This window comes from Alexandromys fortis, unplaced genomic scaffold (genome assembly GCF_014885135.2).
Source record: "Alexandromys fortis isolate MF-2015 unplaced genomic scaffold, M_Fortis_MF-2015_v1.1 scaffold_33, whole genome shotgun sequence".
NCBI lineage: Eukaryota > Metazoa > Chordata > Mammalia > Rodentia > Cricetidae > Alexandromys > Alexandromys fortis.
In genome coordinates this window covers 5,128,272-5,140,771 of record NW_026067917.1, presented here as the reverse complement: position 1 = coordinate 5,140,771, position 12,500 = coordinate 5,128,272, and the positions used below count along the sequence as shown (strand labels likewise).

General features: G+C 39.1%; 1 protein-coding gene across 4 annotated transcripts in view; it reads left to right on the top strand.

Annotated features, from left to right (window-relative positions):
- Mbd5 (methyl-CpG binding domain protein 5) overlaps positions 1 to 12,500 on the top strand; it is a 115,257-nt gene that overhangs the window by 31,377 nt on the left and 71,380 nt on the right. For all 4 annotated transcript variants that reach the window (XM_050139943.1, XM_050139941.1, XM_050139944.1 and 1 more), the window contains exon 3: positions 9,034 to 9,210. The gene's annotated coding sequence lies outside the window, so the exon portion shown is untranslated. The remainder of the gene's footprint in view (positions 1 to 9,033; positions 9,211 to 12,500) is intronic.

The window sequence follows — 12,500 nt, the reverse complement described above, 5'->3', positions numbered from 1 at the left end:
GGGGGGGGGGGGAGAGTAAGGTAAGGGGAGGAGGTCTGTCGGGGTCCGGTGCTAGCCCGGACCATAAATTACTTCTTTAAACCAGACCCCATCATAAACTGTCTCCCTGGACCGGCGTGGAGGCACGGGAATAAAGACACAAATCACATGGCTTTACCGGAGGGAGATTCTCAGAGATCCCTCGTGAAATCCTGAGTTCACACCCTGAAGAATTCCTCTCACTTTATTCTCCAAACAGCTTTTATACTAAAACATAAACCGAGGGAGAAATACACCAGCATTCTGTCTCCTAGGTAACCAGGTGAATGGCTTTTAGTCACATCCACAACTACCTGTGTGCTCTGTATGCTAGCTGTCACTAGGTTTGAATCAGCATCTCTATCAGGCATCCTCCAAGTTACAAAGAAAGGAGCAAAACAACATCCTGACCCTTAGTTAGGTTAGCAGCAGTCTGTCTGGAGGGTTCCATGACCACCTCAGGTGGAGAACTCTGGCTTGATAGCCTGGCTGCCACACCATATAGAAATATGAGCCTACAGAGCTCATGAGGGAACAAGATGATTGAGGTGGGGGAGGGACAGAGAGGCAGAGTAAGAAAAGAAATATCTTGATAGAGAGAGCCATTATGGGATTAGGGAGAAACCTGGTGCTAGGAAAATTCCTAGGAATCCACAAGGATGACCCCAGCTAAGACTAAGCAATAGTGGAGAGGGTGCCTGAACTGTTCTTGCCCTGTAATCAGATTGATGGCCACCCTAATTGTCATCATAGAACCTTCATCTAGCACTTGATGGAAGCGGATGCAAAGACCCACAGTTAACCACTGGGCAGAACTCCTGGTGTCCAGTCAAAGAGAGGGTTTATATGAGCAAAAGGGCCAAGATTATGATGGGAAACCACAGAGACAACTGACCTAAGCTAATGAGAGCTCGCTGACTCAGAACTGGCAGCTGGGGAACCTGCATAGGACCAAACGAGGCCCTCTGAATGTGGGTGACAGTTCTGTGGCTTGAACAGTCTGTGGGGCCACTGGCAATGGGACCAGGATTTATCCCCAGTGCATTACTGGCTTTTTGGAGACCATTCTCTGTGGAGGGATACCTTACTCAGCTTAGATACAGGGGCGGGGTGGGGTTTGTTCCTACTGCAACTTGATATGCTAGACTTTGTTGAATCCCCATGGGAAGCCTACCCTTTCTGAGGAGTGGATGGTGGGTTGGGTGGGGGTGAGCAGGAGGAGGAGAGGGAAGAGAAACTATGGTTGGTATGTAAGATGAAAAACGAACTTTTAAAATAAAAAAAAGAAAGAAAGAAAATACTCGTTTAGTGCTACGAGCAAATACCTTAAAAACTAAGCTTTTGAGCCTCAGGATTATTTTCTTACATTTGGTAAATTACTTTTGTTTGTCTTTTTGTTTTGGGGGTGAAAACACAATTTATATGTTCTGTAGTTGCCTGCTGTTTTTAATAAATGTTATGTATGTCAATATCTGTTCTTGATGCCTTTCTGATAAAAACAATGAATTAATAACTAGTGTTACTGTTTAACCGTAAGCTAGGATTTATATAAGCTCCCAGACCTTATTTAATCCCTTTCAAAGATTTTTGTCTACAAAAGTCAGTAGGCACAATTAGAAGCTGATTGACTGATAAGACTCACCATTGTCCATCCTGAGAACTGCTAAAATAAAAATGTTGAAATATGTTCCAGTAGAATTTTAAAACAAAAGTCACAGTAAAGTCCCACTAGTTAGAAATAAAGAAAGCTTTTATCTTTTTTTTTCCTGTATCAGTTGCCATAGAAAATTTTCTGTAGCATTAGATTGATTTACCTAGAAATAAAACTGCTTGCACCATTTTATTTCCCAGTGTTGCTAAAGACTCTGAAGCCAACTTCAGCATTTTCACCTAAAATTCTTTCCAGATTCCTGGGAGTCTCTCTGTACTGGGTGTTCTTGAAACTTAAATGCAGCTCAATGATGTGTTCAGTGTTAGTAGCAAGGTCATCATCGTCTGTTTTCATTCTGTATTGGTGTAGAAATAAATAATTAAGCTTATTAAGGCAAGGCAAAACTTTGAATCATACACTGAAGAATGCCAAATGCATTCGCATAATAAACATTTTAAAGTCAAAATCTTTCAAAAAGTCTTCAATTTAATGTTCTCTGTTTTTTTTCTGTAAAAGTGTCAGATAAGAGAACAACAGTATGGACAGAATTGGACGCTCTAACATATTGAGTATAAGTGCAAAGAGAGCAGAAACAAAACAGAGATGTGATAAATGCAATTTAATGTCAAAATCTTCTAAATTTACAAATATATCGAGTAAGGCAGAGAGGGAGAGAGATGAAGCAATTGTGGCAAAATGTTTACAGCGTCTGCATCTTTATGGTACGGTCCTGGTACTATGTAACTGTTGTTTAAGTTATTTCAAAATGAAAAGTTTCTTTAAATGAAAGAATCAAAATAAAATCAGACAAAGTTTTGAACTTGGCTGAACAAAAGACAGTGGGCAGGGGAATTTGAGGTGCAGCCATGGAGCTTTAGACAGGAACAACCCAGCCTCAGTGACAGCACAGGTCTATATGAAGGAAAGGGATACGCAGCGTGGCTACAAAGGGACGGAGAAGAAGAACCGCATACAGAAGAAGTTATCTGACTGAAAGAGTAACAATATTGGGGAGACAAACATAGACGCATGAAAATTAAAACACATATAAATAGTGGAGAAAAACGTCAGGTTTGAAAAGATTCATGTAATAAATAGATTTTATACTTTAAAATGTGTTCCTCAATATTATATATGAATTTGGTTTTATTTGTTTATTGATCTTTTTTTAATTCTTTTCTCAAACAGTACATCCAATCACTGCTTTCCTTGCCTCCACTACTCCCAGTTCCCTCTTACCTACCCTCTTCCCCCATATCCACCCTGCTATCCTACCCTACACACATCCCAAAAGAGCAGGGCCCCCAGGGACATCAACTAAATACCAGACAACAAGATACAATAATCCCAGACACAAAGCCTCACATCTCACATCGAGACTGGGTGAGGCAACCCAGTAGAAGGAAAAGAGCAGGCAAGAGTCAGAGACACCACACTCCCACTGTCAGTATCCCACAAGAACACCCAGTTAACAACCATAACATGTATGCAGATGGCCTAGCTCAGACCCATGCAGGCTCTGTGATTGCCACATCAGTCTCTGAGCCCTCATGAGCCTTACTAGGGTGATTCCTCAGGCTGAGTCCTCCCTGTGCCCTCAACCCCTCTGGCCACAAAATTCCCCTTGCCCTAAGTCTGAAGGGAGGGACCTGATGGAGACCTCCACCCTGGACTCTTCTCTTCCCCTAATGATTGACTGTGGTCTCTGCATCTGCTCCCATCAGCTGCTAGAGGAAGCCTCTTAGATGACTACTGGTCTGGGCATCGATCTGAGTATAGCAGAGTATCATTAGGAATCATCTCGTTGATTTTCTTTTCTTTGTTGGTTATGTTTGGTTCTACCCTAGGTCTCTGAGGTATCCATCCTCCAGTTCCTGATCATCAAGGCAGTGTCTGTCTGGCATGGGCTTTGACTAGAGCCTCATATTAGACCAGTTATCATTTGACCACTCACACAAGTTCTGTGTAACCATTGCCCCAGTACATCTTACAGACAGGACAAATTGTAGGTCTAAGGATTTGTGACTGCATTGGTGTCCCAGTCCTACCACTGGAAGCCTTAATCTTTGTAAAAAGTCACTAAAGGGTTCTCTCTGACCCTGTTTAACCCTAGTATATTCTTCGATTTATTTTCCTGGTTTTTGAATCCTGCCCCAAGCATTTAAGGCTGTTTTGTGGCATAGGGACAAGATTTTTTTCATCGTAAAGAGCTTGAACCTGTGGGTCAGCATAAGAGCCCTCACCAAGAATTTGATCTTGGGAAGTCTCAAGTCCTTTTGTTTTTCACTGTTGTTCTAAAATTTTAGTCTCTTCCCTGAAATAACATTTAAACATCAGTTGAGGCCCGTTAGCCAGGACTACTGAGACTAACTGAAACCATCCAGTTTGGTATGTCCACTGGTGTCATTTTGTGTTCAGCTCATGTTGGAGAGAAACTTTTATAGGTGTAACTGAGAATTTTATATTGGGGAGACTTTTCTGGATGTAGCTCCAGGTGGCAGTAGGGTACACAGTCTTACAGCAGACTTCCCAATGCTCTGGCTTTTACAGTCTTTCCATCCCCTCTTCCATAATTTCCCCTGAGCCTTAGTGCTGTGGGACAAGGGTCTTGTACCCTGTAAAGATTGGTCACTTGTATTGCTTTCTTAAAATGCTAATTAGCCAGTAGCCAGGCAAGAAGTATAGGTGGAGCGACCTGGCAGGAAGTATTTGCTTATGATAGTCTGAATTTCTTTGGTGTTTGTTGTACTGATTCCATGTTCATCTCTGATTCTGTTCATCTGGGTCATTTCTTTCTTTTTTATCTTCTGCAATAATCACCTCTTAGATTCATTGACTGTTTGCATTTTAGCTGCGTTTCTTTCACTTTGATGTCTTGTTTGGTGTTTAGTATTTCTTGTTCTTACAGGATTTCGGTTTGGTTTGTTCTTGTATCTTGGAGTTCTTCAGTTGCATCTTTGTTATTTATTGTGCTTTTTCTGATTTTTATTGTAGTGCTTATTCCTATTTCCCTCTTATTGTGGTTCATAGATGTCATAGCTGGTTAGGACAGTTGGTTGCTCCCTTATATTGGAAGTTTGCATTGTACCTTCTGGTACCATGAGAGCTAGTCCTTAAAAAGGTAGCCTTCGGGCCAATTCCAGCTCATGGTATTGTGAACATTACAATAATGTGAAGTTAGGCTTATATTATGATGGTGGAGAGGAAAGATGAGCTGCAGTGTTAGATAACATTTGCTGATTGAAGATTGGAGACCATGAAATACAGGATTTCTCATTTTTGCCCTCAGTATCCTTCATGCTTCTACCTTGTTTCAAGTCCTAAATGTTCTTTGAAGCAGGAACTGAATTCTCTAGCTCCCTGTCCTACAGTGAGAGTGATGAGCCTGGCAAGGATATGCTTAATGATCAGCTATGTTCATGATCCACTCGAAAAATATTTTTGGCAAATATTTTAACTCAAGCATTTTAAAGTACTTTGTGTCTTGGAGAAAAAAACACACTACAAAATTAGTCTCTAGGAAGTTATTGAACTCAAAGCAAAATAATTCTCAGGGATTTTTGTCTGTTATGATATCTACTGTATCCCCTGTGCTTACATTGCTTGCCTTTTCAGAGGAGACAGATAGGAAAAGGATAAACAGTAAGATGGATAAATGCTAGATAATGATCATACTCTGGGTGAAAGAAAGGGCACATGAATCATGCCAAAGCTGGAAAGGACGTAAAGTTATTTATTTCTCTTGCATTAATTTTACTTTATAATAAAAATATTAAAAGTACTTGCCTTGTAGGGTTATACCAAAGTTGAGTTAACATATTTATGTATATTCCTAAAAGATAACATAATTCTATGATCATTTATATATTTGACTGCTCAGCACCCTAGCTTCATCTTTCTTTCACTCAGGATTACTTCATAAAGAAGGATATAGTTTCCTATAACTTGAATCACATTGTCTAGTACTCCCTGGCCTGCATCTAGCTCCTTTTGACTTGTTTGCTTGTTTGTTTTTGTGGGTAAGATTGGGGTACCTTTAGCCCACACTGATCTCAAAATCATTTTGTAGCTAATGCCGACTTTGATTTTTTTTTTTTTTTTTTTTTGGTTTTTCAAGACAGGGTTTCTCTGTGGTTTTGGAGCCTGTCCTGGAACTAGCTCTTGTAGACCAGGCTGGTCTCTAACTCACAGAGATCTGCCTGCCTCTGCCTCCCAAGTGCTGGGATTAAAGGCATGCGCCACCACCGCCCGGCTTTTTTTTTTTTTTTTGCGACTTTGAACTCTAGCCTCCTGCCTCCACCTCCCATGTGTTGCTGTAATTGTAAGCACCCAGCTTCCTTTTCAATTTTCCTTTCTCCTTCCATGCATTAATTTCTAATGTTCCTTTCTTACTGAAATAATTATTTGATAGCAGTTTTATAAAAAAAAATAAAATAAAATAAAATAAAATAACGCTGTTAGTCCCTGTAGATGTCACTTCATCATTTTGCATTTCAGAAATCAGGCAGATTAGTCACAGCTCTGTCCCTTCAACATCACAAAGTTGAAGGTCTGACAAAATGAGACCTTTATGTTTATCAGCTAAAAATGAGTACAGTGTTGGAAATATTTGCATACACAGAAATGTAAATACTTTCATCTTCAGGGTTTGGAAAAGGAAATCTTTTGAATGAACTTAATGAAGTCTGTAGCCCCTGTTGACTCTCTTTGCCTGCCTAACCCCTCTGCAGCCCTAGATGTAGCCATTATTCTTGGAAAGTAGACGAGTTTTATGCTTTCTAACTTTAGCCAGGACCATTAATGTTAACCGGGCTAATAAAGTCCTTTCTCTTCTCATGTAATAAGTGCCTTGAGATGTGGACTGTGTTCTCCTAGTGGTTGGGTTTCCAGTGGCTATCATGGTGTTTAACAAAAATTTGAATTTTTTGTTTATATATGAAATATAATGCCCAGATACATAGGATTACTAAAACCTTCATTTAACTTTTTCCCCCTTCCCTACACCCGCTCCTTTGTCTCTCCTGGCTGCCTTGTCAGGCACTGCCCACCTCCTGTCCTTCACACTCCCCTGTCCTCATCTGCTTGAAAATTGCTTTCCAGCAATGGCACTGGTTTGAAGCACGTGACACAGAACAGAAACAAAACAAAAAGGTGGAAGTCTGGCTATCAGGAAATGCGTACAGGTGGAGGGTTGCCCTATAGCTTAACTAGGATGTGATGAGGAGTTTGTTCTTACTCAGGATAATGGGTCACTGGTCTGTTGTTGTTTAGTCTTTTACTCTTTTGGCTCTTTGTGAGGCCCAACACCCAGCTCCCAAATAAAGCACATGCAATCTTATTCTTTCTTATGAATGCCTGGCCTCAACTTGGTTTATTTCCAGCCATCTTTTCTTAACTTAAATTATCCCATCTACCTTTTGCCTCTGGGCTTTTATCCTTCTCTCTTCTCTATTCCTTTCTTTACTTCTTACTCTGTGGCTTGCTGTATAGCTGGGTAGCCAGCCCCTGGTGTCCTCTCTCCTTCTCCTCTTCCTCCTAGATCTCTTTCTCTCCAGATCGTTCCTCCTATTTATTCTCTCTCCTGCCAGCTCTACCTATTCTTTCTTCTGCCTTGATATTGCCCATTCAGCTTTTTATCAGACTAATCATATGTTTTAGACAGGCATTGCAAAACACACTGGAACCTGTTTAGAGGTTTTTCCATATGGACTTCTTTTACTGAATACTTTTTAGCATTTTTTGACCATGTGAACAAACTTTAAACTACTAAGCTACAACTGGGTCCTCTGTGCAGCTCTATTGGCCAGCTACACCTGCTTTTTAGTTCCTGAGAGCCAAACCTAAAGTTTGCAGCCTGATCAGAGGTGCCTTTTGACCAGGAACTGCACTCAACCCCCCAACTAGGAATGCCAGTGCCCTGCACTGTGGCAGACATTTTTTAACTTACTTAAAATTTCTACTTAAAATTAAAAAAAAAAAAAAGAAAAGAAAGGCTGTTTCTGTGCATCAGAACTTCTTAAAGGAGTTGTGTTTTTGTTTTTTCAGCTTTCTCAGGTCTCTATGGATGTTTGAGAGCTTCACATTGGTACACTAAAATGGTGTTGTTGCTGCTTTTAACTCTTGGCTCTTTGGCTCTTTGCAGACCCACCACCCAGCTCCCAAGTATATACACACAGTCTTATTCCTTTATATGAATGCCTGACCTTAGCTTGGCTTATTTCTAGCCAGCTTTTCTTAAATTATCACATCTACTTTTTGCCTCTGGGCTTTTATCTTTATCTATTTATATACCTTTCTTCTTATTCTGTATTTGGCTGTGTGGCCGGGTGACTGGCTCCTTCTTTTCTCGCTCCTCCATCGCCTCTTCATCCTAGATCTCTTTCTTCCCAGATTTCTCCTCCTATTTATTCTCTCTGCCTACCAGCTATGTCTGTCCTTTCTCTTGTCTCACTAATGACTGTTGAGCTCCTTATTAGACTATTAGGTGTTTTAGACAGGCAAAGCATCACAGCTTCACAAAGTTAAACAAATGCAACATAAAAGAATGCAACACATCTTTGCATCATTAGACAAATGTTCCACAGCATAAACAAATGTAACACACCTTAAAATAACATTCCACAACACTAGTCTACACATATCTTCATTATTACATATCTAGTTTCCATGCCAGTTAGCTTATTTATTTAGGAGTTTGCTTTCTGACTGAAGGACTTGTACCTGTCCACATCACCAACTTAACTACATAAGATATAGAATTCCTATTATACTCAGAAGGTTGTCTGTTGATATGGCAACAGAGCAAAATAAGTCAAATCACTGTAGGGACAATTTTACCCAATAAGGAAAAGCCTTATCACACAGCATGGCAAACAAGTGTCTCTGAAAGCCAGGATACAACAGAGTAAATACAACATCTTAAACATACCTTTAAAAAGCTTATGTTTTTATTATTTTATAAAAGAAAATTATTTTTCCAAGGGTAAAATCTATTACATTTTGTATCTCTGAATAAAAAGTAAATTATATAATTTTATTCCATAATTTTCTGATGCTACTATGAATTCCCAAGATGTGGATGATATATGAGTTGGGAGTCTTCATGTAGTTACTGACTCAAGAATCACCAGTTATGGGCCAGCTCAGTGTCACTGGTGAGACTCTTACTGTGTGTTTATGGCTGTAACTGGTTTAGTGTTGCTCCTGCGCATGCTAAGAATGTATGCGAGTCTGCTGAGTGCCCAACCTCCACCCTTCTGAAGAAATGAAAATACAGTTTAAATGATGAACAAAAATTAATTTTGCCTCTTATCAAAGCTAAGGTGTATGCTTGAGCCCTTATCTCCAAGTCCTTTTTGTTCCAGAAGCTGGAAACCTGATCACTTACAGAGGCCAGAATGGTGGAATGAAGCAGGAAGCCTCTGAAGCAAGCTGGAGAGCCAAGCCCTTTCTGGAGGAGCAGCCTCTGCTCTGCTCCAGATAACTGTGGCAAGGCAGGAATGTTGACCTACTGTTACCACACTCACTGTCCAGTTTCTCAGGTAAACAGGAATTGTATATTTTCATTGAAGTCTTTTGATTTAAATATTGCCAATTAATTTCTTATTGTTGTTGTTAATTGTAAGCTTGTACTAGCCAAACACTTTTGTAAGTAGGATTTGATTCAGAGTATTTTTATAACTAGTATCACATTTTTTATTTATTTGTTGGAGACTTTATTTTCTACAGGGTTGGCTTTCATTGATAATATCCTCTGAGTTAATTTATGCTTCATTTTGGGCTTTTGAAATTCCCTTGCAAGTCTCCAACTGGAGTACTTTGCTCATAAGTTTTTTTGGGTAAGCACATTTCATGACCACTCTTCAGTGTTCCAGTGAGAATCAGTCCCTTGCTAATGTGATTCTCTTTTCAAACATCACATATGCTCTCATACATTTGTAAATATCATTACTTATTTCGTTTCTGATGTCTGAGCTTCAACACAATAAAAGATCTCTTATTTCATGTAACTTGTATGCTTTAGGCAATCCCTCTCTAACATCCAGACACAAGATTTCTTTTCCTTACATATCTTGAGAGAACTTATCAGAACTTTTACATAGTTATGCAGTATTTAATCATATTGACTGGAGATCTATTAGATCTGTGTGGTCCTAGATATTTATTCATATGCTGAAATGCTGTCTTTGATGAGTGTCTCATTGACTAAGTTGTGAATTTTTACTTTGAGTAATCTGGTTTTCATTTAAAATGGTTTCATTCTTTTTTTTTTTTTTCCTTTTTTTTTTATTGATTAAGTACTTTATTTTCCCTTAAGGTATGCAACTCTATGTGAGTTAGAAGCAATTCTTTTTTATTACTTTATTAATACTAGGAATCAAAATTTCCACTTCCTCCCCTCCACCCACTTCCCTCCCACTCCCCCACTCACCCTTCCCCCTCCAGTCCTAAGAGAGGGCAGGATACCTTGCCCTGTGGGAAGTCCAAGGCCCTCCCCCCTCCATCCAGGCCTAGGAAGGTGTGCATCTAAATAGACTAGGTTCCCAAAAAGCCAGTACCTGCCATAAAGACAAATTCCAGTGCCATTATCATTGTCTTCTCAGTCTACCCCAATTGTCAGCCACATTCAGAGGATTCAGTTTGATACCCATATTCCTTCAGTCTCAGTCCAGCTGGTGAGCTGGTGAGCTCCCATTAGCTCAGGCACACTGTCTCAGTGGGTGGATCAACCCCCTGTGGTCCTGACTTCCTTGGTCATATTCTCCTTCCTTCTGCACTTCAACTGGACCTTGGGAGCTCAGTCCAGTGCTCCGATGTGGGACTCTGTCTCCATCTGTCGCCCGACGACGGTTCTATGGTGATATTCAAGATAGTCATCAGTCTGACTACAGGACAAGGACAGTTCAGGCACTCTCTCCTCTGGTTTCATTCTTAAACATAACACCTGAACTTATAATAATAAAAGAAAAGATAAATGAAATACTTAATAACATTAACCAGGTCTAGGATGTGTGTGTATTACATATACATATATACACACAATTATATATGTATAGTGAAACAACAGCAAAAATAGACAAATGATATTGTACCAAACTAAAAGATTTTTTTGTGCAACAAAGGAAATAATTTAAAAAGTAAAAAGAGATAATCTACAGAATGGGAAAAAATATTTGCCAACTCTACAAACTGAAAAGAGCTTAATTTTCAAACCTTATGTTTTTAAAACTCATAGAAAAACAAATAAGCCAATTTAAAAAGAAAAAAATACCCTTTTCAAAATAAGATAAACAGAAATTAAAGTTAATACCACAGTGAGATGTCCCTTCACTCCGACAAGCGTGACTATTGAAAAGACAAAAGATAACAAGTGCTAGTGTAGATATGGAAAGATGAAAGCCCTGTATATTTTGGCAATAAAGTAAATAATGTAACTATTATGGGAGAAGTGTGTTGAGTCCTAGAACAAAACTAAAATAAAATTATTGTCTGACCCAGCAATCTCATAACTGGGTATTTATCCAAAGGGTTAAATCAGGTTGTGGAAGAGAAATTTTAACTTATATATTTATTATAGATACACAGATGTATAAGCAGATGAGTGAATATAGAGAAAATGTGATATACACACGGGGGTGGGGAGAAGTTAGTGCAGCTATTACAAAGAACAAAGTCCTACCATTTGCAGCCAAATAGAAATTACCTGAACTGAAGAATTTAGACAAACACAAACACTGTATGATCACACTCATTAGTGGATTTTAAAAATGTCAGTTGATCTCACAGAAGTGATAAAATATAATAGTAGTTGCCCATGGCAGTGTTTGTATGTGGAACAAAGGTAATAAAAAAGATATTGCTCAACAGAACATGGTTACATTTAGACTGGAGGGATAAATTTGAAGAGAACCATTGGGTAACTAGATGATAACAAGATGATTATTTTCAATAATAATTTGACCTGCATAAAATAGTCTACATCTAAAGCAGTCAAAATACTGTTCTTATGAGGTTGAAGTGCAAAATCTGCCACTTTTAACTTACGTGGTCACTCTTAGATAGTTATATAAATATACCCAAGGGTTCATTATCACCATTCTTCATGAGAATCTTCAAATACAGAAAAGCAAAAAGGTAACATCATAGTACTAATAGGTAAAAAATACATCACAAATAATTTTACTTCAGAATTATAGTCAGTTTATTATTTTATAGATGTCCTATGAAAATCTATTATTTTAAAATAATACTGAAAAAAGGCTTCAGGCTATGGAATTGAGACTAGTTATTGCTCAGCTTCCGTTAAGAAGGAAGGCATTGTTTACCTGTACATGCAGACCCTCTGTTTCCACACACTTCTATATTTGTAAAGTGACAAAGAGAAGCTTTAAGAGGAAATCCTAGATCTCATCTGCTTTTTCTTTGCAATAAAGTAGACGGGAAAAGGGATAAGCAAGTGTTATGTTGTAATTTTTATAAAAGAGAGGTACTGGATATTACCAGAAAAATTACAGAAGGAACTTAAATGTCTCAGTTAGGTTTTTTGTCATCTTGACACAAGCTAGGGTCATCAGGAAGAGAAACTTTAGATGAAAACCTGCCTTCATCTGATTGTCTGAAGGCAAGTGTTTTCGTGATGAACGATGGAGGTGGAAGAGCTCAGCCCACTATGGGCAGTGGCACCCTTAGTTAGGCAGGGCATCCTGGTTGCCAAGCCATGAGAAACAAACCATCATTCAGCACCCCTCGTTTCTATCTCCAAGTGCCTGCTGTGCATGCCTGCCCTGACTTCCATCATTCAGCACTGTAGTCTGAAGTGTACCCTCTCCTT